At 47.7% G+C, this 27502-nt stretch overlaps 1 long non-coding RNA gene across 1 annotated transcript in view; it reads right to left on the bottom strand.

The window, feature by feature from the left end:
- LOC139765789 (uncharacterized) overlaps window positions 1–9430 on the bottom strand; it is a 113053-nt gene extending 103623 nt beyond the window's left edge. The window contains exons 1-2 of the long non-coding RNA XR_011716738.1: window positions 9337–9430; window positions 8409–8507 (exon numbers count right to left, since the gene is read on the bottom strand). This is a non-coding gene — a long non-coding RNA (uncharacterized lncRNA). The remainder of the gene's footprint in view (window positions 1–8408; window positions 8508–9336) is intronic.
- Window positions 9431–27502: the final 18072 nt, after the last annotated feature.

Here is a 27502-nt window from a genome sequence, read left to right as displayed (position 1 = left end):
ATTTGGTCTCCCTCTTCTCCTCGTTCCCTCCACCTCCGACACATATATCCTCTTGGTCAATCTTTCCTCACTCATTCTCTCCATGTGCCCAAACCATTTCAAAACACCCTCTTCTGCTCTCTCAACCACGCTCTTTTTATTTCCACACATCTCTCTTACCCTTACGTTACTTACTCGATCAAACCACCTCACACCACATATTGTCCTCAAACATCTCATTTCCAGCACATCCACCCTACTGCGCACAACTCTATCCATAGCCCACGCCTCGCAACCATACAAAATTCTTGGAACAACTATTCCTTCAAACATACCCATTTTTGCTTTCCGAGATAATGTTCTCGACTTCCACACATTCTTCAAGGCTCCCAGGATTTTCGCCCTCTCCCCCATCCTATGATCCACTTCCGCTTCCATGGTTCCATCCGCTGCCAGATCCACTCCCAGATATCTAAAACACTTCACTTCCTCCAGTTTTTCTCCATTCAAACTTACCTCCCAATTGACTTGACCCTCAACCCTACTGTACCTAATAACCTTGCTCTTATTCACATTTACTCTTAACTTTCTTCTTTCACACACTTTACCAAACTCAGTCACCAGCTTCTGCAGTTTCTCACATGAATCAGCCACCAGCGCTGTATCATCAGCGAACAACAACTGACTCACTTCCCAAGCTCTCTCATCCACAACAGACTTTATACTTGCCCCTCTTTCCAAAACTCTTGCATTCACCTCCCTAACAACCCCATCCATAAACAAAATTAAACAACCATGGAGACATCACACACCCCTGCCGCAAACCTACATTCACTGAGAACCAATCACTTTCCTCTCTTCCTACACGTACACATGCCTTACAACCTCGATAAAAACTTTTCACTGCTTCTAACAACTTGCCTCCCACACTATATATTCTTAATACCTTCCACAGAGCATCTCTATCAACTGTATCATATGCCTTCTCCAGATCCATAAATGCTACATACAAATCCATTTGCTTTTCTAAGTATTTCTCACATACATTCTTCAAAGCAAACACCTGATCCACACATCCTCTACCACTTCTGAAACCACACTGCTCTTCCCCAATCTGATGCTCTGTACATGCCTTCACCCTCTCAATCAATACCCTCCCATATAATTTACCAGGAATACTCAACAAACTTATACCTCTGAAATTTGAGCACTCACTCTTATCCCCTTTGCCTTTGTACAATGGCACTATGCACGCATTCCGCCAATCCTCAGGCACCTCACCATGAGTCATACATACATTAAATAACCTTACCAACCAGTCAATTATACAGTCATCCTTTTTTTAATAAATTCCACTGCAATACCATCCAAAGCTGCTGCCTTGCCGGCTTTCATCTTCCGCAAAGCTTTTACTACCTCTTCTCTGTTTACCAAATCATTTTCCCTAACCCTCTCACTTTGCACACCACCTCGACCAAAACACCCTATATCTGCCACTCTATCATCAAACACATTCAACAAACCTTCAAAATACTCACTCCATCTCTTTCTCACATCACCACTACTTGTTATCACCTCCCCATTTGCGCCCTTCACTGAAGTTCCCATTTGCTCCCTTGTCTTACGTACTTTATTTACCTCCTTCCAGAACATCTTTTTATTCTCCCTAACTCTCATTTGACCTCTTTTTCACCTCTTGCACCTTTCTCTTGACCTCCTGTCTCTTTCTTTTATACATCTCCCACTCAATTTCATTTTTTCCCTGCAAAAATCGTCCAAATGCCTATCTCTTCTCTTTCACTAATAATCTTACTTCTTCATCCCACCACTCACTACCCTTTCTAATCAACCCACCTCCCACTCTTCTCATATATATATATATATATATATATATATATATATATATATATATATATATATATATATATATATATATATATATATTCTTTTTTCGGGAAGTATTGGCTTACACCAGCTGCTCTCTCAATATATGTTTAGACCTGGGGGTATCTATATGTGGGTCAAATTTCCAGACCGGGGCCCCATTAATACGAGTGGAGATACTCACCAACAGTTATGATAAAAGAAGGATAACGGGGTATATTACGATTCACATATCAACTCGGGCTCAAAGGGTCGAGATATCTGGGTGAAAAATGGCTTTTGGCCCTACAGGACTTCGGGGGGAGAGAGAGAGAGAGAGAGAGAGAGAGAGAGAGAGAGAGAGAGAGAGAGAGAGAGAGAGAGAGAGAGAGAGAGGAAGGGTATGTTTTGGGAGACTCGCCCCACTAAAAGGGTATGTTAAAAGGTGACCTGTTTATAGCTGTTTTCGAGATATGTTAATTCCCTAGAAATCTGCGTATACCAGGTCTCTAGATATACCAGTATACCAGCCTTGTCAATAAGGTTATACCAGGTCTCTAGATATACCAGTATACCAGTCTTCTCAATAAGGTTATATCAGGTCTCTAGATATACCAGTATACCAGTCTTCTATATAAGGTTATACCAGGTCTCTAGATATACCAGTATACCAGACTTCTCAATAAGGTTATACCAGGTCTCTAGATATACCAGTATACCAGTCTTCTCAATAAGGTTATATCAGGTCTCTAGATATACCAGTATACCAGTCTTCTATATAAGGTTATACCAGGTCTCTAGATATACCAGCATACCAGTCTTCTAGATAATGTTATACCAGGTCTCTAGATATACCAGTATACTAATCTGACTAAGGTTATACCAGGTCTTGAGGTAGACTTACAAGATCGGGACATATCTCAAAAAATTCCAAGAGTCTATCGCATACCAGAGAACACTTATTGGGTTGTGGGGGTGTGGGCTGTGGGGGTGTGTGGGTTGTGGGGGTTGTGGGTGTGTGTGGGGGTGTGTGTGTGGGGTTGTGTGGGTGTGTGTGGGGGTGTGTGGGGGTGTGGGAAAGGTCACTCTTCATCTCATCAATCCATTGGAGGAAACAAGAGGTTAAATGTACGCCATTTCAACGTGGCTTTTGGTCCTGGTTGAAGCCAGAGGACACCATCTCCGTCTGCCAAGCAGTGTTTATATTACCCTTAGGAGGGGAGGAGGGAGGGAGGGAGGGAGGGAGGGAGGGAGGGAGGGAACCTAGATGGTCAGCTGACACAGAAGACGGATGGAAAGGAGAATTACATCATCTTCTACCCCCCCTCCCACATACACACACACACACCATAAAAAAAGGACATTAGCTTTGACCATTTCGTTTCAAGGTATTAGAAGTGTTGGTGCCACAACTTTAAGGAAGAGGAAGAAGGTGACACAACGAGGATGTGAACCGGTTTTGTATACGATAGTCCAAAAATACTGTGTTTGTGAACCGGTTTTATATACGACGGTCCAAAAATACTGTTTGTGAACCGGTTTTATATACGACGGTCCAAAAATACTGTGTTTGTGAACCGGTTTTATATTCATGACGGTCCAAAATTACTCTGTGTTTGTGAACTGGTTTTATACGACAGTCCAAAAATACTGTGTTTGTGAACCGGTTTTATATTCACGACAGTCTAAAAATAATGTGTTTGTGAACCGGTTTTACATAAGACAGTCCTAGAATACTGTGTTTGTGAACCGGTTTTATATTCACGACGGTCCAAAAATACTCAAAGTTTGTGAACCGGTTTGATACGACTGTAGCTCACTCGAGCTGCCCTTGGGTGTTTAATGAAGGCAGGCAAGATGCTACGTATAGATAGACCCACACTCGTTAATTGTCAACCAACTATATATCAATCATGGTTCCACAATATATTACAAAAACACTATTGAAAAAAAACATTATCTGGGGGCCAGGTTAGCATTTGCATACAAGGAGAAGTACCTTGCAATAACTATGTCTATGTTTGTCATTAGCTACATCGCAGACCATAGTCAAGTTAATGTCACAGTTCAAAATCACATGAACAAGGTCCTGATACTCGAAAAATAAGGGTCTGTCAAATTACAAGAAAATTCGTCTACGAGGACAAATGGAGTTCAACTCAAGGCTGAATAATGTACAGAAGTGGGGAAATGCTTCTAGTCTTGTAGGTGTGTTGAGCATTGGAATACGTTACCGTCAGACGTAGTGAATGCTAAATAATATAACTAACCTTCAAAAGTCGTTTAGATAAATATCTTATACATTCAGGTTTATTCTGAGGAAAACGCCAGAAGTAAAATTGTATCAACGACAGCAGTCACGGGGACGCTACATGGCTAATGTGCACCAGCGGGGAGGCGGTGAGAGCGGAATTACGTTTTCTTGTCAAGTTAAACTATTTCCTTTTTTCTTTTTACCAGACAACCCAGTCGTGGGTCAGTCAGGCCTTCTGCTGTCTGTCTTTCTCATGCAAACACACTCTCTCTCTCTCTCTCTCTCTCTCTCTCTCTCTCTCTCTCTCTCTCTCTCTCTCTCTCTCTCTCTCTACCCCAACAGCACATCACCTCTACTCAGACGAGAATCATGGTGCTTCTATTAAGGGTAATCGAACCCTCTTCCCCCCAAGCATTAGAATCCACTAAGGAGTAACCTCCGTCTACATAGCTATAATGGAAGATGCCCTGTTCAGTTGGGCCGTGATGAGAACAGGGTCAACCCACTTCAACGGGGTGAGAATAGATCATTTTATCTAACTGGGACGAAGAGGGGGAAGATAAAAGCTGTCCGTGCCAACTAGCTATGGTGTAGCGATAACGGATTCACTGAGTCAACACCGGAACGGTAGGCCAATCTTGCTTAACTGGGACAGGAATAAAGCAGTCTCTTTTATAAAGGTTAGTGAACTCCAGAGTAACGCAAAGTCCATCTGTATGATTGTTGCAAAGCCAAGATGAGAAGAAGGGGTGAGGTAAGGTAGTATGTTTATGGAAAGGAGCCTGGGGTTTTCTGACCGTGAGTGAAACAAAGCTTAAGGGGAAGGAGGAAGAATGGTTTACTAATGTCTAACGGGGTTAGTTGGGAGGGCGAAAGCTAAGGAAGGGGTGGTACTTCTGCTAAAGCATGAGTTGTGGGAATATGTGAAAGAGTAAGGAAGTGAGCCCCAGACTGATGTAGGGAAGATGAAAGTGGATTACGAGAGGTGGTTGATTATTTCTGTTTATGCACATGGGTATATATGAAGACTGACAAAGAGAGGCAAGTGTTTTGGGAGCAGCTGAGTGAGTGCGTTTTGATACGACAAAGAGCAGGTATTAGTGATGGGTGATTCAAATGCGAAAGTGAGTAATGGAGCAGGTGACGGTATAATTGAGAGGTATTTGATTGGAAATAGTAGCCAGTTTGTGGAGTTGTGTGCTGAAAAAGGACTGGTGACTGGAAATACTTGGTTTAAAAAAAGGGACACAAACAAGTATACGTTGAGTATAAAAGATGGTAAGCGGGCATTACTGGATCACATACTAACTGATAGGCGTGTAAAGGAGAGACTCTTGCATGTGAAGGGGTTTGAGAGGGGCAGCTGGTGGACTGTCTGAGCATTACTTGACGTAGCCAAAGGGGAAAATTTGCAGAAGCTTCTGGCAAAAAGGATATGATATGGGTAAGAAGAAGGAGGTGAATGTAAGCGAGATTGGACAAAAGGCGTGTGTAAAGAGGTACCAGGAGAGGCCGAGTGTGGAATGGCAAAAGGCGAGAGCAAGCAAACCTCAGGGAGTGGGTGAGGAATGGGAGGTATTTAGGGAAGCAGCGATGGCATGTGCGAGAGAAGTGTGTGGCATGCGGAAGGTGGGAAGTGGGCTGGTGAGAAAGGGTAGCAAGTGGTGGGATGACGAAGTCAAATTGCTTGTGAAAGAGAAAAGAGAATTGATGTAAAATGACGCTGGGGAGAACGTAGGACTTTGCTGGGAAGGACATAAGACGACGCAAGGCTTGTAGCGTCGTACGCAAGGATTGTAGCGTCGTACGCAGGGATTGTGGCGTTTTATGCAAGGATTGTAGCGTCGTACGCAAGGATTGTAGCGTCTTATGGAAGGGCAGTAGCGTCGTACGCAAGGACTGTACCATCGTAGGCAAGGGCTGTAGCGTCGTACGCAAGGATTGTACCATCGCACGCAAGGCCTGTAGCGTCGTACGCAAGGGTTGTAGCGTCGTGGGCTTGGGTTGTGGCGTCTTACGCAAAGGCTGTGTCGCTATACTCAAGGGCTGTAACGCCTTACGCAAGGATGGCTCTGCCCAAGGGCGTTACCCTAGGGCTAAAAGGCTTCACAGATTCGATAATTATACCTTCCGTGAAAAACCAGGTCAAAGGGACGATAAGAATGATAATCGACGCCAAATATCAAAAGATATTGTATAACGGGAGATGGGCGTAACCATCAAGATGGGCGTAACCATCAAGATGGACGTACATGGAAACGCCAGATAACACAAGACCTGATGGTCTATGACCAGGTTGTCTGCTGGAGGACAGTACATGGGAAGGACAGATAATACAAGACCTGATGGTCTATGACCAGGTTGTCTGCTGGAGGACAGTACATGGGAAGGACAGATAATACAAGACCTGATGGTCTATGACCAGGTTGTCTGCTGGAGGACAGTACATGGGAAGGACAGATAACACAAGACCTGATGGTCTATGACCAGGTTGTCTGCTGGAGGACAGTACATGGGAAGGACAGATAACACAAGACCTGATGGTCTATGACCAGGTTGTCTGCTGGAGGACAGTACATGGGAAGGACAGATAACACAAGACCTGATGGTCTATGACCAGGTTATCTGCTGGAGGACAGGAAGTGTAGACCACAGTCGAAAAGGGATCGAACCACATCTAATATTAAAACGAGACGTAAAATTATGAAAAAAAACCACCTATGTGTAAACCATTTTCCATGTTCACATATATAACCACACACATAGACACACAAACACACACACACACACACAGAAGGGCCTCTGTGGTATATTGGTTAGCGTTACTGACCATGAGTCCACACGGGCCAGCCTGGGGGTCGGGAACAGCCCGGGTTCGAATCCTGGGAGTGTGTATGTGTATGTGTCTGTACATACACACACATACACACACACACACACACACACACACACACACACACACACACACACAGTTAACGGCTTCGCCAGAACACACTAACATCCCCCCTCAGGGCCAGAAGGGTGAGGACCACATAGTTAACCTACTGCCAGACGACCTTGTGGACTACAAGATGTAAATATGACCTGCCACTGGGAATATCTGGTCACAATGGTGAAAGTGTCTGAGTTCACGACCTGTGGGGAGGACCCGGGCTCTGCTGTGGCCCGGTGGTGGGTAAGGTTAGGTTAGGTTAGGTTAGGTTAGGTTAGGTTAGTGGGTAAGAGATGGTGGGTAAGGTTAGGGGTAGTGGGTAAGGTTTGGGTAGTGGGTAAGAGATGGTGGGTAAGGTTAGGGGTAGTGGGTAAGGTTAGGGTAGTGGGTGAGTTAGGGTGGTGGGTAAGGTTAGGGTGGTGGGTAAGGTTTGGGTGGTGGGTGAGTTAGGGTAGTGGGTGAGTTAGGGTAGTGGGTGAGTTAGGGTAGTGGGTGAGTTAGGGTGGTGGGTAAGGTTAGGGGTAGTGGGTAAGGTTAGGGTAGTGGGTGAGTTAGGGTGGTGGGTGAGTTAGGGTGGTGGGTAAGGTTAGGGGTAGTGGGTAAGGTTACGGTGGTGGGTGAGTTAGAGGTGGTGGGCAAGGTTAGGTTGGTGGGTAAGGTTAGGGTGGTGGGTGACATAGGTGTGGTGGGTAAGGTTAGGGTGGTGGGTAAGGTTAGGGTGGTGGATGAGTTAGAGGTGGTGGGTAAGGTTAGGGGAAGTGGGTTGATTGGGGGTGGTAGGTAAGGTTAGCGAGGTGGGTAAGGCAAAGTGATAAGTAAGGTAAGGTGCTGGGTAAAGTAGGAGGACGGGTAAGGTAGAGTGATGGGTAAGGTAGGAGGAAGGGTAAGGTAGATTGATGGGTAAGGTAGGAGGAAGGGTAAGGTAGATTGATGGGTAAGTAGGATGATGGGTAAGGTAGGAGGAAGGGTAAGGTAGGGTGATGGGTAAGGTAGAGTGATGGGTAAGGTAGGGTGATGGGTAAGGTAGGTCAATGAATTAGGTAGGGTGCTGAGTAAGGCAGGGGTATAGGGTTAAGGCAAGGTGCTTGGTAAGGCAAGGTAAGAATCAGTAAGGCAAGATCATGGGTAACAGCAGTGTTGCCCATGGCAGATATTTGGGTAAATAACTTGAGACGTATATATATAAAAAAAAGTTTGCAAACAATATTAATTGGTCTCAAACAAGAATGTAAACAATGCGAAGGGAAGGAGGCAGTTATTGTATACACAACATCGCTGGTTATAAGGTTAAGTATCTGTTATGGCGAAAAAAAAAAAAACAAATGAGGTTGTACAGTCAACTACCTATAATCCACTAAAGGGAATTGAAGCAGCTCTTACCTTCCCTATGGTTGGCGCAGCTGCGTATCGATGATGGGATTCGAACCCTCTATGGCCGGCCTGAACTTGATTCACATCAACTGCAGGTTAAAGTCGTTTCTGAAATTGCAGTAAAACAGTTGAATACCTCGTCCAACTGTAGCCATTTCATTATATATTTATGTGCAGCGGCTCAAGAGGTAATTTGTTTCAGTAAAACAATATCAAATATTCATATATATATATATATATATATATATATATATATATATATATATATATATATATATATATATATATATATATATATATCTTTTTCTTTCTTTTAAACTATTCGCCATTTCCCGCGTTAGAGAGGTAGCGTTAGGAACAGAGGACTGGGCCTTTTTTGGAATATCCTCACCTGGCCCCCTCTGTTCCTTCTTTTGGAAAATTAAAAATTAAAAAAAAATTAAAAAAAATTAATATATATCGCCAACCCCGGCATCAACACAGTCCAAACACTCTACAGATAGGATCATGCCCAACTTTGGATAACATTTTCATATACCGAGGCCTATCCCAACTCCGGCCTTTAGTGCAGTCGACCACGATACAACTCAGGAGCATGCCCAACTTACGATAACATTTATACAAATTATATATGCCAATTTCGGCTTCATCACAAACCACCACTCCACAATTACGGACAAGCCCGACTTAGGGTAATATCTGAAATAATGCTCAGCTCCTTGTGACACCAAATCCTAACTTACATCATAGATCGAATGTGAAATATGGATCTTAAGTCTGGCAAACCAAACGTAAACATACCCTACGAGCCATAGGGTAATTCATGAAAGCATGGCCGGCAACAATGGAATACAAAACCCTAAATAAACTTATCTTCTACACTATATTGTTTGTTATCCTCCTAAATATGTTAAGGACAAACACTGCTTCATCTTACCTACTAGCACGAGTCATATTTACGATGGGATACGGACCATAGACAGACACTAATAGGAGGAAACTCGTTCAGGCGTCCTTATCCTACGTCTGGCTACGACGTAATCACACAGACCCCCCCCCAAACCCGTGATCGTAAAATCTTCCGATATTAAAATCGCTCAAAAATATCTTTTCCCATCATTTATGAATACATTCTTAGTATCGTGTCTAAATAATGTCCAGTGACGATGATATTCTAGTATACAACACCTCGTCGTAGACATCAATTAAGATGAATAAATGTGAGACATATTTTCCAGATCTGGTGTTGCCATACATCACTCCCATGTCAGTGTTGCCAACTCACAGCAAGTGCTGTTCTCGCTTGCAGTGTCTCTAACAGTGACAAATAGCTGTGAGAAGACACTGTTAAAGGAGTAGAGTGTTATTACGAGGTCCTAATACAGTAGGGGAATGAGAGAGACGTGTGTAACGTAGTGGTTTGGTGTTGCTGATTGTAAATGACACGCGGGCACGCCAAGGTTCGATTCATAGGCAGGGATTATCGGCTCACAGTCCATCCCAACTGTTCATCCTCCTTTCGAGGCTGGTCGATTAAATGGGTATTTAGCATAGGCTGGGGCACACACACACACACACACACACACACACACACTACCCTGGTCCGCCCATGTCACGTTGCCCCCATTACAATGGAGGAGCGAGGGACGTCTGTCCTTGGATGCAGGTGGGTGCCCCCACGTAGTCCTTGGATGCAGGTGGGTGCCCCCACGTAGTCCTTGGATGCAGGTGGGTGCCCCCACGTAGTCCTTGGATGCAGGTGGATGACCCCACGTAGTCCTCGGATGCAGGTGGGTGACCCCACGTAGTGCTGAGGGGAAGGGGTGAGGAATAGACCAGGGAAATTGCTAAAACCTTGGAGCATGTTGTTGCAGGTGGGTCTGGGGTCATGACGAAGACCCGGGTCTGGCTCTGGTCTCTCCTGCGGGTCTGGGGTCCTGACGAAGACCCGGGTCTGGCTCTGGTCTCTGCTGCGGGTCTGGGGTCCTGACGAAGACCCGGGTCTGGATGTGGTCTCTCCTGCGGGTCTGGGGTCGTGACGAAGACCCGGGTCTGGCTCTGGTCTCTCCTGCGGGTCTGGGGTCCTGACGAAGACCCGGGTCTGGCTCTGGTCTCTCCTGCGGGTCTGGGGTCGTGACGAAGACCCGGGTCTGGCTCTGGTCTCTCCTGCGGGTCTGGGGTCCTGACGAAGACCCAGGTCTGGATGTGGTCTCTCCTGCGGGTCTGGGGTCGTGACGAAGACCCGGGTCTGGCTCTGGTCTCTCCTGCGGGTTTCTTCCCGGAGGAGACCTAAGGCCTGGTGCCCCTTATGTAGCAGGCTGCAGCCCTAGTGCCCTTTATGTAGGTCTCAGCCTTGGCGGCCTTATATAGGTCCTATCCCTGGTGCCCTTATGTAGGTCTCAGCCTTGGCGCCCTTATGTAGGTCTCAGCCTTAGCGCCCTTATGTAGGTCTCAGCCCTGGTGGCCCTTTATGTAGGTCTCAGCCCTGGTGGCCCTTATATAGGTCTCAGCATTGGTGCCCTTATGTAGGTCTCAGCATTGGTGCCCTTATGTAGGTCTCAGCCTTGGCGCCCTTATGTAGCAGGCTTTAGCCCTGGCGCCCTTATATAGGTCTTAGTCCCAGTGCCCCTTATGTAGGTCTCAGCCCTGGTGGCCCTTTATGTAGGTCTCAGCCTTGGCGCCCTTATATAGGTCTCAGCCCTGGTGGCCCTTATATAGGTCTCAGCCCTCGTGCCTTTACACAGGCCTCAGAAGCCAGGGGTCAAGAGCTAGCAGCACCTCCCGTGCAGGGTCGTGGGGTCACCACCCACCTTCAGGTCATCTTTTAAGGTAATGATCAACTGTGGAGGAAACAGGTGAGAACAAGAGATAACCACAATATCTTATCTTCCAGATAAGATATACCTCATCTCCCTGGTGTGTGGGAGATGAGGTCGACTGAGGGATTGGTGTGTGGGAGATGAGGTCGACTGAGGGATTGGTGTGTGGGAGATGAGGTCGACTGAGGGATTGGTGTGTGGAGATGAGGTCGACTGAGGGATTGGTGTGTGGGAGATGAGGTCGACTGAGGGATTGGTGTGTGGAGATGAGGTCGACTGAGGGATTGGTGTGTGGTAGATGAGGTCGACTAAGGGATTGGTGTGTGGGGATGAGGTCGACTGAGGGATTGGTGTGTGGTAGATGAGGTCGACTGAGGGATTGGTGTGTGGAGATGAGGTCGACTGAGGGATTGGTGTGTGGAGATGAGGTCGACTGAGGGATTGGTGTGTGGTAGATGAGGTCGACTGAGGGATTGGTGTGTGGAGATGAGGTCGACTGAGGCATTGGTGTGTGGGAGGTGAGGTCGACTGAGGGATTGGTGTGTGGGGATGAGGTCGACTGAGGGATTGGTGTGTGGGAGGTGAGGTCGACTGAGGGATTGGTGTGTGGGAGATGAGGTCGACTGAGGGATTGGTGTGTGGTAGATGAGGTCGACTAAGGGATTGGTGTGTGATGAGGTCGACTGAGGGATTGGTGTGTGATGAGGTCGACTGAGGGATTGGTGTGTGGGGATGAGGTCGACTGAGGGATTGGTGTGTGGAGATGAGGTCGACTGAGGGATTGGTGTGTGGAGATGAGGTCGACTGAGGGATTGGTGTGTGGAGATGAGGTCGACTGAGGGATTGGTGTGTGGAGATGAGGTCGACTGAGGGATTGGTGTGTGGTAGATGAGGTCGACTGAGGGATTGGTGTGTGGAGATGAGGTCGACTGAGGGATTGGTGTGTGGGAGATGAGGTCGACTGAGGGATTGGTGTGTGATGAGGTCGACTGAGGGATTGGTGTGTGGAGATGAGGTCGACTGAGGTATTGGTGTGTGGAGATGAGGTCGACTGAGGGATTGGTGTGTGGAGATGAGGTCGACTGAGGGATTGGTGTGTGGTAGATGAGGTCGACTAAGGGATTGGTGTGTGGGGATGAGGCCGACTGAGGGATTGGTGTGTGGTAGATGAGGTCGACTAAAGGATTGGTGTGTGGGGATGAGGCCGACTGAGGGATTGGTGTGTGGAGATGAGGTCGACTGAGGTATTGGTGTGTGGGAGATGAGGTCGACTGAGGGATTGGTGTGTGGAGATGAGGTCGACTGAGGTATTGGTGTGTGGAGATGAGGTCGACTGAGGGATTGGTGTGTGGAGATGAGGTCGACTGAGGGATTGGTGTGTGGTAGATGAGGTCGACTAAGGGATTGGTGTGTGGGGATGAGGCCGACTGAGGGATTGGTGTGTGGTAGATGAGGTCGACTAAAGGATTGGTGTGTGGGGATGAGGCCGACTGAGGGATTGGTGTGTGGAGATGAGGTCGACTGAGGTATTGGTGTGTGGAGATGAGGTCGACTGAGAACCATTTCCTCTAAACTTCTGAGGCAAAGTGATGGCGTTCTAGTGCCGTCCCTGACACCAGCATATCATAGCCTTCTTCTACGTAATCGCCCTCCTCCTCCTCCTCCCCCAGCAGGAAGGGCGCGCCCCGGGAGAAGGTCGTCTCCCTAACGAACACTTTCTTCATACACTCCTCCTCCTCCTCCTCCAGAGCCCCAGGTAAGTCATGGCTGGCCAGGGTCAACCCCAGGTCACCACAGTACTGCCAACACATTGTCTCGTTAGGGAGGGAGGAGCACACACACACACACACACACACACACATACCCTGGGGGAGGAGGACACTTCTGCCGTGCAGGCTCATTTCCCCGTCCCTCACCTTCCGCCTGGGGGTCAGGCTACGTTCTTCCGTCCAGCGTCGGACCCAGTGGTAGGTGTCGTGTGTCAAGCGCGACGCCCAGTCTCGCGCCAAAACTAGTCCCCCCCCCGCCGTCCCCCTCCTCCCCCCCCTCCCCCCAGAAGCGCGCCAACTGGGGAAGAGGAGGGAGGAGGGAGAGGAGGAGGCGGCTCGGTGTGTATACAGAGGTTGGTGTCTAACGAACTTCGAAAGCCTGAAGTGAGGCGAGTGTGTCAATTGCAGAGCGAATTCAGTGTCGCCATTAACCTCTCTCTCTCTCTCTCTCTCTCTCTCTCTCTCTCTCTCTCTCTCTCTCTCTCTCTCTCTCTCTCTCTCTCTCTCTCTCTCTCTCCCTTCATGTCCACATGATCAAGTTATGATACGCAGGTTGCCAGACTTGGACGCACCCAACCTCCATTCGGGTAGTTACTTGTTTACCAAATGGCGTCCTAGCTACGTCTCTTCGATGTATATCAACAGACTTATATTTCTCTCTTATGTCTCCCCTGATGATGTGATTATTACACGAAAGTGCACTTGGGAACTTATCGTGTTTCATTTCCCTGTGGACTCATAGGAACACACACACACACACACACACACACACACACACACACACACACACACAAGTATTATTCATCTATTATATTTAGTCGCTGTCTCCCACGTTAGCGAGGCAGCGCAGGGAAACAGACGAAAGAATGGCCCAACCCACCCACATACACATGCATATACATAAGCGACCACACACGCACATATACATACCTATACATTTCAACGTATACATACATATACATACACAGACATATACATATATACACATGTACATATTCATACGTACTGCTTTCATCCATTTCCGCCGCCACCCAGCCACACATGAAATGACATCCCCCTGCCCCACATGTGCGCGAGGTAGCGCTAGGAAAAGACAACAAAGGCCCCTTCGTTCACACTCAGTCTCTAGCTGTCATGTATAATGCACCGAAACCACAGTTCCCTTTCCACATCCACGCCCCACAAAACTTCCCATGGTTTACCCCGGACGCTTCACATGCTCTGGTTCAATCCAGTGACAGCACGTCGACCCCGATATACCACATCGTTCCAATTCACTCTATTCCTTTCACGCCTTTCACCCTCTTGTATGTTCAGGCCTCGATCGCTCAAAATCTTTTTCATACAATCCTTCCACCTCCAATTTGGTCTCCAACTCTTCTCGTTCCATCCACCTCTGACACATGTATCCTCTTTGTCAATCTTTCCTCACTCATTCTCTCCATGCGACCAAACCATTTCAATACACCCTCTTCTGCTCTCTCAACCACACTCTTTTTATTACCACACATCTCTCTTACCCTTTCATTACTTACTCGATCTAACCTCCACACACCACATATTGTCCTCAAACATCTCATTTCCAGCACATCCACCCTCCTCCGCACAACCCTATCTATCGCCCATGCTTCACAACCCATTTTTGCTTTCCAAGATTACGTTCTCGCCTTCCACACATTCTTCAACGCTTCCAGAACCTTCGCCCCCTCCCCCACCCTGTGATTCACCTCCGCTTCCATGGTTCCATCCGCTGCCAAATCCACTCCCAGATATCTAAAACACTTCACTTCCTCCAGTTTTTCTCCATTCAAACTTACCTCCCAATTGACTTGTCCCTCAACCCTAATGAACCTAATAACCTTGCTCTCATTCACATTTACTCTAAGATTTTTCTTTTACACACTTTACCAAACTCAGTCACCAGCTTCTGCAGTTTCTCATGAATCAGCCACCAGCGCTGTATCATCAGCGAACAACAACTGACTCAATTCCCAAGCTCTCTCATCCACAACAGACTTCATACTTGCCCCTCTTTCCAAAACTCTTGCATTCACCTCCCTAACAACCCCATCCATAAACAAATTAAACAACCATGGAGACATCACACACCCCTGCCGCAAACATACATTCACTGAGAACCAATCACTTTCCTCTCTTCCTACACGTACACATGCCTTACATCCTCGATAAAAACTTTTCACTGCTTCTAACAACTTGCCTCCCACACCATATATTCTTAATACCTTCCACAGAGCATCTCTATATACTCAGCAAACGCGTCCCTCTGCAAGATGCAGTGCACGATGAGGGCAGAGTGGACACCATTATCCTGGTGTTGCTTTGGGTAATCACCCGCACCAGGTGTGTCTTGCCACGCCACTACCTCCAGGCGAGAGCACTCGTTGTGCTTGAGGTTTGCCAAGCCCTACCAGCGGCTTCCCTACACAATGAGGATCGGATTCTAACGTCCCTACCAGCGTGCGATCTGATCCTCTGGATAGCGGCTTCCCTACACAATGAGGATCGGATTCTAACGTCCCTGCCAGCGTAAGATCTGATCCTCTGAGAGCCAGGGATCATTATACAGGAGGGCAGCAGGTGGAACGACGGAGGTTGACATCGGTGAGGAGAAAGAGACTTGGGTGACGTCAGGGTTCCACCTAGTGTCCCGGGAGCCACTGAGAGGAGGTTGGGGAGGAGGTGGAGGAGGAGGAGGAGATGGAGGAGGAGGTGGAGGAGGAAGAGGAGGAGGAGGCTGGCTGATGTGGCGCCCATCCTCACACTTGACCATATTGTCGGTCGAGGTGTCGATTTCGATATGAAACATTTGGTCCTCACATAAAGACCATTGCCCATCAAGCTTCGACGAGAGTTTCGCCTCTGTGACGTACGGTACGACTCTCGTATAAAAGATTTTATGGCCTCAGAGTTGTAACGCCCCCTCAGACCTGGAGTGCACGTGATTTTACAAAAGCGTGCCCAGCAGTGTCGGCAGACATCTTGGCACACTGGCAGAGATGCCAGGAGGAGCTGATACCTCTCAAGGAAGCGACTGCAATACACAGGTACATTGTGCTAACAGTGGGCGAACGGGTGGGTTGTGGCGGCCTCCAGGTCCGTTTCCATTAGCTATCAAAGAAGAACGAGATGACAACTATCTTGAAAAAAAGATAAATACAATCACAAAATTTATTGTACCAAACGATCAGGGAAGAGCTATGGAGGCCTCGGGTGTGCTATAAGGCTCAAAGAAAACCCACAGACTCTCAGGAAAACAGCTACATCACATAAGATCTTTGCACCCACGAGCACTGACGGTGGTATGATGTATGACTCAAATCTACACTCCTCTACACCCAAATGGACCGCCACGAGGGCCTGAAACCACGCCGAACTGCATGGCATCGTCATTCCAATTTGAGAATATGTTTTCCGACCCCCTCCCGCACAGTACTAATGTCAATAGACACAAAGAAAGCATTTGACACTGTCCCTTGACACTTGTGTCATCGAATACAAAAGTATCCAGCAAATGCCAAAAGACTCCCTCAACCAATATGACTATGAGACTTTCTACCTCTGTCATACGCCAGTCGACAACCTAGCAATATCTACTGCGAGAGTGGCCAAACTAAGGAATGGGTTTACCATGCTAGCCAACGTAGGAGAGATGGACCCATAGCAGGCTTGATCTACGGACGGGTAATGGAGAGGTGAGGCAGCCAATATCATCATTACCAAGTAAGAGAATCATACCATTAACATACGACAAGGGGGAAAAAATAACAATAAATCAAAGCATTAGCTCACTTTCGCCTGAGGGGTCTGCATGACATGTATGGCGAGGCTTGGAGGTATAAGTTCTACCTAAATACACTGCTTTTCACCTCACTTTAAACAGGATATTGTCCGAAAATGTGATGAAATGATAAGGTTACAGAGAGAGAGAGAGAGAGAGAGAGAGAGAGAGAGAGAGAGAGAGAGAGAGAGAGAGAGAGAGAGAAAGAGAGAGAGAGAGTGTGTGTGTGACTCGACCAGCCAGCCTGGCATTGTGTCGCTGCACAGGGAGGTTGGTGGCTGGTTCTATAACCATCCCAGTAACCGACGTAAACAGGATGGCTCCAGCAGAGTCTCTCTCTCACCTCACGCCACACAACAACTTGTTGACATGCAGATTGTATATTTAATCCTCCTTGCTCCAAACCTTCAAGGATATGTGGGCCTTTTATGTGTATGATCATACATATTCATATTCAAAATCAGGTCTGCTAAATTTAATCCTTACATTCTTTGACGAGTTGTCGTGTTCCAGAATCTAGACATTATATTTATAACTTACATGAATAATGAATGTATCTTTTTAATTAACATTATATACATATTTTTCTTTTATACTTATTCGCCGGTTCCACGTGTGAGGGAGGTAGCAACAGAACCAGCTAAAGATTTGGCCTCATTTGCACACATCCACCTACCACGTATAATGCACCGAAATCACAACCCCCTATGGACACCCAGGCCCCACAGACTCTTTCCTGGTTTACCCCAGATGCTTCACGTGTCTTGGGTCAGTCTACTGACATTATGTCGCCTGCTATGTACCATATCACTCTAGTTCGCTCTATCCTGTGCATGCCTCGCATCCTCTTGCATGACAAGGCTCCTATCACTCATATAATCTCAATCCTTCAATCTCCTTCTTGGTTTCTCCCTCCTCCTTATTCCCTTAACCTCTGTCACATATATCTTCTTTGTCAACCTCTCCTCACTCATCCCCTCCGTATGTCCAAACCATTTCAGCACATCCTCACAAGCTCTTTCAAACATACTCCTCTTGCTACCACACCTCTCCCATATCCTACCATTTCTCATTGGATCAGCCATCCTCACACCACATCCTCTCACATATCATTTCCAGCAGATCCACCCTCCCGTAATCTTTTGCGTAGGGTCCATGCCTCGCATTCATTCATCACCGTCAGGACTACTATCCCTCCAATATACCCCTATCTTTGCCCTCATAGACATTGACCTCTCCATACCATCCTCCTAACATCCAGGCCTTTAGCCTTCTTAGCTTTCTTTATGACTCAGTCCAGCTCCCATGGATCCATCCCCTGCCATGTCCACTCCCAGGTATCTAAAACACTCTACTGCCTCAAGCTTCTCTCCATTTACACCTATTACTCTCCATTGCTACACCGCGAGTGAAAAGTCATCTCTGGCAAGGCTGTCTCACTGAGAGTGCAGTCTCGTCAAAGAACTCATCGCTCCAAGGGGGGCCTGCAGTTCCCTGCAACTGGAAGTAGCGCAGTCTTGAGCCTTTTAGAATGACCCTGGATTAACATGAAGACGCTCACACAAATTTGTCTTGAGGTAATCATGAATGAAGGAATATCATAATTAACCCAGGAAAAAGTTATTTGAGAGAGTCCCATATATTCTCGTGTTGACCAGGAGCTCTTTCTATAGGCACCTGCATCTCAAAGCTGCGCTGATATCAGTAGCAGGGAAACGCACACTGCCTTGGAGTGATAAATTCTTTCACCATACATACTACAGCATTACCGGACGCCGTCATACCCTGTACGTCAAAGGCCCTCCCTCTCCGGTAGGGGGACATGTAGAGCTGACATCTTTTTAAACAGACGTCGCCACGTAAAATGAACTCTCCCACATGACGTCCTCTCGAACATGCCAGCCTTGTACAGTCAGTGGCATCCGGAATCAACAGTCACGAAAGAAAATAGAGAATAATGACGACAAAAACACAAAGTCTGTAAGTGTAGCAACATGAAATTCTAGGAACATTAGAGCGACGCCCGAGTCGCAACCAGAGGAGCTGAAGAACTCTACGATACCCGGCCGCTCACAAACATCCCGAGGTTTCATACTAGACCAATACTTAGAAAATCAAAGATATTTGCATATGGTGAGTCAGCCCTCGAGAAGTCAATACAGAGGCAAAGACTGCATCTCATCAACATTGGCATCCTTCCCTGGCCAACCTGCTCCCCACGATCCTCTCGCCTCGACACCAGGTCGTGCATGCTGATGCCTGCCGCAGAGACTATGGCAATAACACCTGTTGATGAAGTTACTGCTGGAAAATACCCAGACGTTCATAGAGGAGAATAAACAGAAAACGAGGAAGATGCCAGAAGAAAACGAAGACACAAAACAACATGTAATTCTAAGACCTCAACAGTAACTTAAGCATGGAACACATTTGATGCCCACGGAGCCTTATTTGATGCCCACGGAGCCTTATTTGATGCCCACGGAGCCTTATCTGATGCCCACAGAGATTCATTTGATGCCCACGGAGCCTCAGAGCCCTAAGAGAAACCCCAGTCACCTATCCATTCACAGTAAACAGCTCTTAACCCTGATCTGGCTTACTCTCCTATGTAGACCAATACACATAGCACCACGACGCGCAAACACACACCATCACTACACACAAGAACACACATCATCACTACACACACGAACACACACCATCACTACACACACGAACACACACCATCACTACACACACGAACACACATCATCACTACATACACACGAACACACATCATCACTACACACACGAACACACCATCACTACACACACGAACACACACATCATCACTACACACATGAACACACCATCACTACACACACGAACACACACCATCACTACATACACACGAAAACACATCACTACACACACGAACACAGCATCACTACATATACGAACACAGCATCATTAGTCACACGACCACAGCATAACACGAACACACAGCATCACTACACACACGAACCCATACGTCATCACTACACACACGAACCCACACATCATCACTACACACACGAATCCTCAGTGTGCCTGGGATATATATATATAGCAAGGTACCAGATATACATAATTCAACAAGCTACCCACACGCTTTGCATTACAACCCACACCTTACATGTTTGGCTGTCTTCTTCTTCTTTACACATTTTTCTCTTCTTCTTCTTCTTCTTCTTCTTCTTCTTCTTCTTCTTCTTCTTTACTCATTTTTCCCTTCTTCTTCTTCTTCTTCATCTTCTTTACTCATTTTCCCATTTGTCTTCTTCTCATTATTATCTACTCATTTTCCCATTCTTCTTCTTCTTCTTCTTCTTCTTCTTCTTCTTCTTCTTCTTATTTACTCATTTTCCCATTCGTCTTCTTCTTCTTCTTCTTCTTCTTTACTCATTTTCCCATTTGTCTTCTTCTTCTTCTTCTTCTTGTTCTTCTTCTTCTTCTAGCCACAAAAAGACGTTGGTGTGGGAGAGGGAGGCCTGGTTGTGGGTTTGGGAGGGTAGGGGTAGTAGGGGAGACAGCCTCCGTGAGAGATACACTCCTCCTCACCCTCTTCCTCTCCTCATACGGCAGCAGCAGCAGCAGCAACAGGTGAACTAGCCTCATCATGTTTAACTCATGAGACTCAGATAGGTGGTGGTGGGATGATGAGGAAAGGCTGTTGTGAGGAGTGAGGGACGAGAGGAGGGGGTGTGTTTACACGGGACTTCTTGTGAGGTGTGCGGCAAGAGCGGAGGGTGTTTACATCTAGCCTCTTGTGAGGTGTGAGGGACGGGAGGTTTTCACCAGGCTTGTGGTGAGGTGTGAGGGACATGAGGCGGGGTGCTGAACACTAACGTTATGAGAGATGTTAACGCTGGATGAGTTACTGTAAACACGAGTGAGCGGAGGAAGATGAAATCACCTCTTAGTGTACGGGGAAGGAGTTGTACACTGGTAGGGCCCCGTCTCTTGTGCTGTACGGGGAGTGAGTTGTACACTCGTGAGGCCCCATATCTTGTACTGTACGGGGAAGGAGTTGTACACTCGTGGGGCCCCATATCTTGTACTGTACGGGGAGGGAGTTGTACATTCGTGGGGCCCCATCTCTTGTACTGTACGGGGAAGGAGTTGTACACTCGTGGGGCCCCATCTCTTGCACTGTACAGGAGGGGAGTTGTACACTCTTTTACATCCTATTTACATTTACACTCAGAACTTATATCATGTACTTTTACAAGTTTTACAAGTTTTCGTGGTTAGCATTCTTGAGCGTACCGCATTCTCGGGCCCCCGCCCAGGGTCAAGCGTATAGGTTCGAATCCTGGTTGAGACGGTCAGTCCACAGTCAATCCAGCTGTTCATCCACCCCTGGGGATGGATTGATAAAATGGCGTTAATGAGATGGCTTTGATCAGGGCCTCAGGTTGTTGTGTCTCTGCGAGTTTCGAAGAAGTGTCCACGACTGAAGGTGACGAACTGGCTTTAACAAAACTTAAAAGGTTGTGATCAAATCACCTGCTACTCCTCCCTCTTACAAGATGGACAAGCTTGTCTTCCAATCTCTCACTTCAACTCAGTATCTTCACTGTCCTCCTCTGGACCTTATCTATCGGCTCTGTGTCCTCCTTTTTTTATTTCGCGTGTAGTGACGACCGAACTTCAAAGGCATTATTCTAAGCTTTTGGCCTCATGTTAGGAGGTGAAGGACGTGTCTTCCTCCTTACTGACCAAGCCTCGACCTATCGTCGAACAGGTCACCATGGGAGGTCACGGAAACACGTTAAGCAACCACAACCACAACAATGATTAACTGATTAAGGGTCAATGAGCTACTGGAGGGTTATAGTGGAGAAGGTAAGGTCTTCGGGAGCAGGTTGAGGAGTAAGAGATACTCTTGGCACAGAAGGAGGAGGAGGAGCCAGGGTGCTGGGTGCTGGTGGGGCGTCAGTCAGGTGAGGCGCCACAATAACACCTGCCGGGAAGATGAGACGCCAGCCAGGTAGGTAGCCAGGTAGCCAGGTAGCCAGGTAGCCAGGTAGGAGTGTCACATTGGCACTCGCGCTGATGTTGGAGAAACTACTTGAGTCTGTGTCACACGGCCAAGACGCGAAGTGCACTGGAGTGGCGTACACTTGTTCACTGAGGCGAGTGATACCAGGCAATATATATATATATATATATATATATATATATATATATATATATATATATATATATATATATTGACCAAGAGGATATATGTGTCGGAGGTGGAGGGAACGAGGAGAAGAGGGAGACCAAATTGGAGGTGGAAAGATGGAGTGAAAAAGATTTTGTGTGATCGGGGCCTGAACATGCAGGAGGGTGAAAGGAGGGCAAGGAATAGAGTGAATTGGAGCGATGTGGTATACCGGGGTTGACGTGCTGTCACTGGATTGAATCAAGGCATGTGAAGCGTCTGGGGTAAACCATGGAAAGCTGTGTAGGTATGTATATTTGCGTGTGTGGACGTATGTATATACATGTGTATGGGGGGGGAGGTTGGGCCATTTCTTTCGTCTGTTTCCTTGCGCTACCTCGCAAACGCGGGAGACAGCGACAAAGTATAACAAAAAAAAAAACAATATATATATATATATATATATATATATATATATATATATATATATATATATATATATATATATGAGAGGGGCAAGGGAGGTCAGTCAGGTCTATGCCTCCCTCTGGCACACCATTGTGTACAGGTGTCACGGGGGTTGGTTATACAAGGTCGTCCGTAGGTTTGAGTTCGTCAAACTCATGTCTCCTAGGGATCATTAGGTCAAGTCAGGGTCAGGTTCAGGTCACCCGCTGTGACCTGCCACCACCAAGTCGAGGCGTCGTCGGGAAGATAGTGCTATCTGGAGAGGCGGTGGGTCGCTCCTAAGATAAGTAAGTCTAGCCTTTAGAAGCATCACTTTGACCCCTTTACCATAATGCTAATGTGGGACTATGGCAATAGGTCAGGGACTATGGCACTGTCTACCACAAATGGCCTGTCTTCTCCACCACAATGGTCTGTCCTCACCACCACAATGGTCTGTACTCTCCACCACAAATGGCCTGTACTTCCCACCACAATGGCCTGTACTTCCCACCACAATGGCCTGTACTTTCCACCACAAATGACCTGTTCCTCCCACCACAATGGCCTGTACTTTCCACCACAAATGGCCTGTTCTGCCCACCACAATGGCCTGTTCTGCCCACCACAATGGCCTGTTCTGCCCACCACAATGGCCTGTACTTTCCACCACAATGGCCTGTACTTTCCACCACAAATGGCCTGTTCTTCCCACCACAATGGCCTGTACTTCCCACCACGATGGCCTGTACTTTCCACCACAAATGGCCTGTTCTGCCCACTACAATGGCCTGTACTTCCCACCACAATGGCCTGTACTTTCCACCACAAATGGCCTGTTCCTCCCACCACAATGGTCGGTACTTCCCACCACAAATGGCCTGTTCTGCCCACCACAATGATCTGTACTTCCCACCACAAATGGCCTGTTCTGCCCACCACAATGGCCTGTACTTCCCACCACAATGGCCTGTACTTTCCACCACAATGGTCTGTACTTTCCACCACAAATGGCCTGTTCCTCCCACCACAATGGCCTGTACTTTCCACCACAAATGGCCTGTTCTGCCCACCACAATGGCCTGTTCTGCCCACCACAATGGCCTGTTCTGCCCACCACAATGGCCTGTACTTTCCACCACAATGGCCTGTACTTCCCACCACAATGGCCTGTTCCTCCCACCACAATGGTCTGTGCTTTCCACCACAAATGGCCAGTTCTTCCCACCACAATGGCCTGTACTTCCCACCACAATGGCCTGTACTTTCCACCACAATGGCCTGTACTTTCCACCACAATGGCCTGTTCCTGTCACCACAATGGTTTGTACTTTCCACCACAATGGCCTGTTCCTCCCACCACAATGGCCAGTACTTTCCACCACAATGGCCTGTACTTTCCACCACAATGGCCTGTACTTCCCACCACAATGGCCTGTACTTTCCACCACAAATGGCCTGTACTTCTCACCACAATGGCCTGTACTTCCCACCACAATGGAATGTCCTTTCCACCACAAATGGCCAGTTTTTCCCACCACAATGGCCTGTACTTTCCACCACAAATGGCCTGTACTTCTCACCACAATGGCCTGTACTTCCCACCACAATGGAATGTCCTTTCCACCACAAATGGCCAGTTTTTCCCACCACAATGGCCTGTACTTTCCACCACAAATGGCCTGTTCTTCTCACCACAATGGCCTGTCCTTTCCACCACAAATGGCCTGTACTTGCCACCATAAAAGGCCTGATTCTTGGTCACATTGAAGACCGTCTCTCACCTCACATTACCACACATATTGTCAAGTCCTTTGTACTTCGCATGGTAACCAACCCCCTCCTCTTTTTTTGGGGGGGGGGCTCTGATTTTATGAAGGGGGTGGGGGGTAGGTATGATTTTAGGGAGGGGGGTGAAGGGGGAGGAGGAGGAGGTCGGACGTCACCGCTGGCTTTTCATTTCTTTCATCTTCCACGTCGTCATTCACGGAATTCACGGAATGTATGTGTGTGTGTGTGTGTATGTGTGTGTGTGTGTGTGTGTGTTGTGTGTGTGTGTGTATGTATGTATGTGTGTGTGTGTGTGTATGTGTGTGTGTGTGTGTATGTGTGTCTGTATGTGTGTGTGTGTGTGTGTGTGTGTGTGTGTGTGTGTGTGTGTGTGTGTGTATGTGTGTGTGTGTGTATGTGTGTCTGTATGTGTGTGTGTGTGTGTGTGTGTGTGTGTGTATGCATGCGCGGTACACGTGCGCCTGACCATGAGGTAAACAAAAGCCATCCCAGGCTGTTGTTAGCGAGTGCCAACTACTCCAGACCCCTCTCCCCTCACCCAGTGCAAGGACACCCCCATCCCCTCACTCTCCCCTCACCCAGTGCAAGGACACCCCCCCATCCCCTCACTCTCCCCTCACCCTGTAGACACACGTTTGGAGGGTGGCGCGGGGTGTGGGCGGGGGGTAGAGTGGAGTGGACCACTGTGGTGCACTGTGTAGCGAAAACTGGTGGCGGCGAGAGTAAAAAGCCCCACTGGGTGGTACGGATCTCCCCACTGGAAAAGCAGGTTAAGGTACAACAGAAAATGTGGTGTTGTGTTTGACAGCCAGCCATTATGGTCTGCCACCCAGCAAGCCACAAGGTCTGCCACCCAGCAAGCCACAAGGTCTGCCACCCAGCAAGCCACAAGGTCTGCCACCCACAAAGCTACAAGGTCTGCCACCCATCAAGCCACAAGGTCTGCCACCCAGCAAGCTACAAAGTCTGCCACCCAGCAAGCCACAAGGTCTGCCACCCAGCAAGCCACAAGGTCTGCCACCCAGCAAGCTACAAAGTCTGCCACCCAGCAAGCCACAAGGTCTGCCACCCAGCAAACCACAAGGTCTGCCACCCACAAAGCTACAAGGTCTGCCACCCAGCAAGCTACAAGGTCTGCCACCCAGCAAGCCACAAGGTCTGCCACCCAGCAAGCCATAAGGTCTGCCACCCAGCAAGCTACAAGGTCTGCCACCCAGCAAGCCACAAGGTCTGCCACCCAGCAAGCCACAAGGTCTGCCACCCAGCAAGCCACAAGGTCTGCCACCCAGCAAGCCACAAGGTCTGCCACCCATCAAGCCACAAGGTCTGCCACCCACCAAGCTACAAGGTCTGCCACCCAGCAAGCCACAAGGTCTGCCACCCAGCAAGCTCCTATATACAAAAGAGTCTTAGCCACCCAATACACCAAGTTCATCCACCCACTCCACTGCACAGTCACCCACATTATCATCCATCCACCTAAATACTCATCCATCCGCCCATTTCATCACCAGTCAAGCAATCCACCTGACATCCACCAGTCAGCCACCAGGTAATCTCATCGCTTCCCTCATTCATCATCCAGCCACCCAGTTATCCCGTTATTCACCAAGTCATCCACCCCTTCATTCTATACATCCGCTGCCTTAACCACCCACACATCCACCTCACCCAGTACGCATCCACCCAGTCATACACCTCACTCAGCACTCACCCACCCAGTCATCCACCTCAACCTACCACTCACTCATACAATCATCCACCTCAACCAGCACTCACCTACCCAGTCATCCATCTCAACCAGCATTCACCCACCCAGTCATCCACCTCAACCTACCACTCACCCATACAGTCATCCACCTCAACCAGCACTCACCCACCCAGTCATCCACCTCAACCTACCACTCACCCATACAGTCATCCACCTCAACCAGCACTCACCCACCCAGTCATCCACCTCAACCTACCACTCACCCATACAGTCATCCACCTCAACCAGCGCTCACCCACCCAGTCATCCACCTCAACCTACCACTCACCCACCTAATCATCCACCTTAACCAGCATTCATCCACCAAGTCATCCACCATAACCAGCACTCACCCACCCAATCATCCACCTTAACCAGCACTCACCCACCCCAACCACTCACACACACACACACACACACACACACACACACACACACACACATACACACACACACACACACACACACACACACACACACACACACACATACACCCCCCCCACACACACACACACACACACACACACATACACACACACACACACACACACACACACACACACACACACACACACATACACCCCCCCCACACACACACACACACAGAGCCATTACGGAAGCCAAACACTTAGACAGCAAGTAACCACACCTTACCCCCCCCACCAAGAATAGAGAGGGTGTGTTCTTGCTGTGCGTGGGAGAGAGTTAGAGTGTGTGATGCACGCACGCACGCACGCACGTGCGCGCGCGCTCGTACCCAAAGAATCTGACCCAACAAGATGACGTGAGAATATAGAGCTCATTAAACACAGGTTCCCTGCGGTATGATGATACTGGTAGTTGTGGTAGTAGTGGTAGTAGTAGTAGTAGTAGTGGTTGTAGTAGTAGTAGTAGTAGTAGTAGTAGTAGTAGTAGTAGTAGTAGTAGTAGTAGTAGTAGTGGTAGTGGCTGTAGTAGTAGTAGTAGTAGTAGTAGTAGTAGTAGTAGTAGTAGTAGTACTGCTAGTAGTGGTTGTAGTAGTAGTAGTGGTTGTAGTAGTAGTAGTAGTACTAGTAGTGGCTGTAGTAGTAGTAGTGGTAGTAGTAGTAGTGGTAGTAGTGGTAGTAGTAGTGGTAGTAGTAGTAGTAGAAGTAGTGGTGGTAGTAGTGGTAGTAGTGGTAGTAGTAGTAGTAGTAGTAGTAGTAGTAGTAGTAGTAGTTGTAGTAGTAGTGATAGTAGTAGTAGCGGTAGTAGTAGTAGTAGTAGTAGTAGTAGTGGTAGTAGTTGTAGTAGTAGCGATAGTAGTAGTAGCGGGTTTGTAGTAGTAGTAGTAGTAGTAGTAGTAGTAGTTGTAGTAGTAGTAGTAGTAGTAGTAGAGTAGTATGTAGGGTAGTAGTTGTAGTAGTAGTGATAGTAGTAGTAGCGTAGTAGTAGTAGTAGCTAGATATAGTAGTAGTAGTGTAGAGTAGTAGTAGTAGTAGTAGTAGTAGTAGCAGTAGTAGTAGTAGTAGTAGTAGTAGTAGTAGTAGTAGTAGTAGTTTGTAGTAGTATGTGATAGTAGTAGTAGCGGTAGTAG

The sequence above is a fragment of the Panulirus ornatus genome, chromosome 56 (assembly GCF_036320965.1).
Source record: "Panulirus ornatus isolate Po-2019 chromosome 56, ASM3632096v1, whole genome shotgun sequence".
Taxonomy (NCBI): Eukaryota; Metazoa; Arthropoda; class Malacostraca; order Decapoda; family Palinuridae; genus Panulirus; species Panulirus ornatus.
Note: the sequence above shows the minus strand (reverse complement) of the source record. Positions and strands in the feature narration are given on the sequence as shown.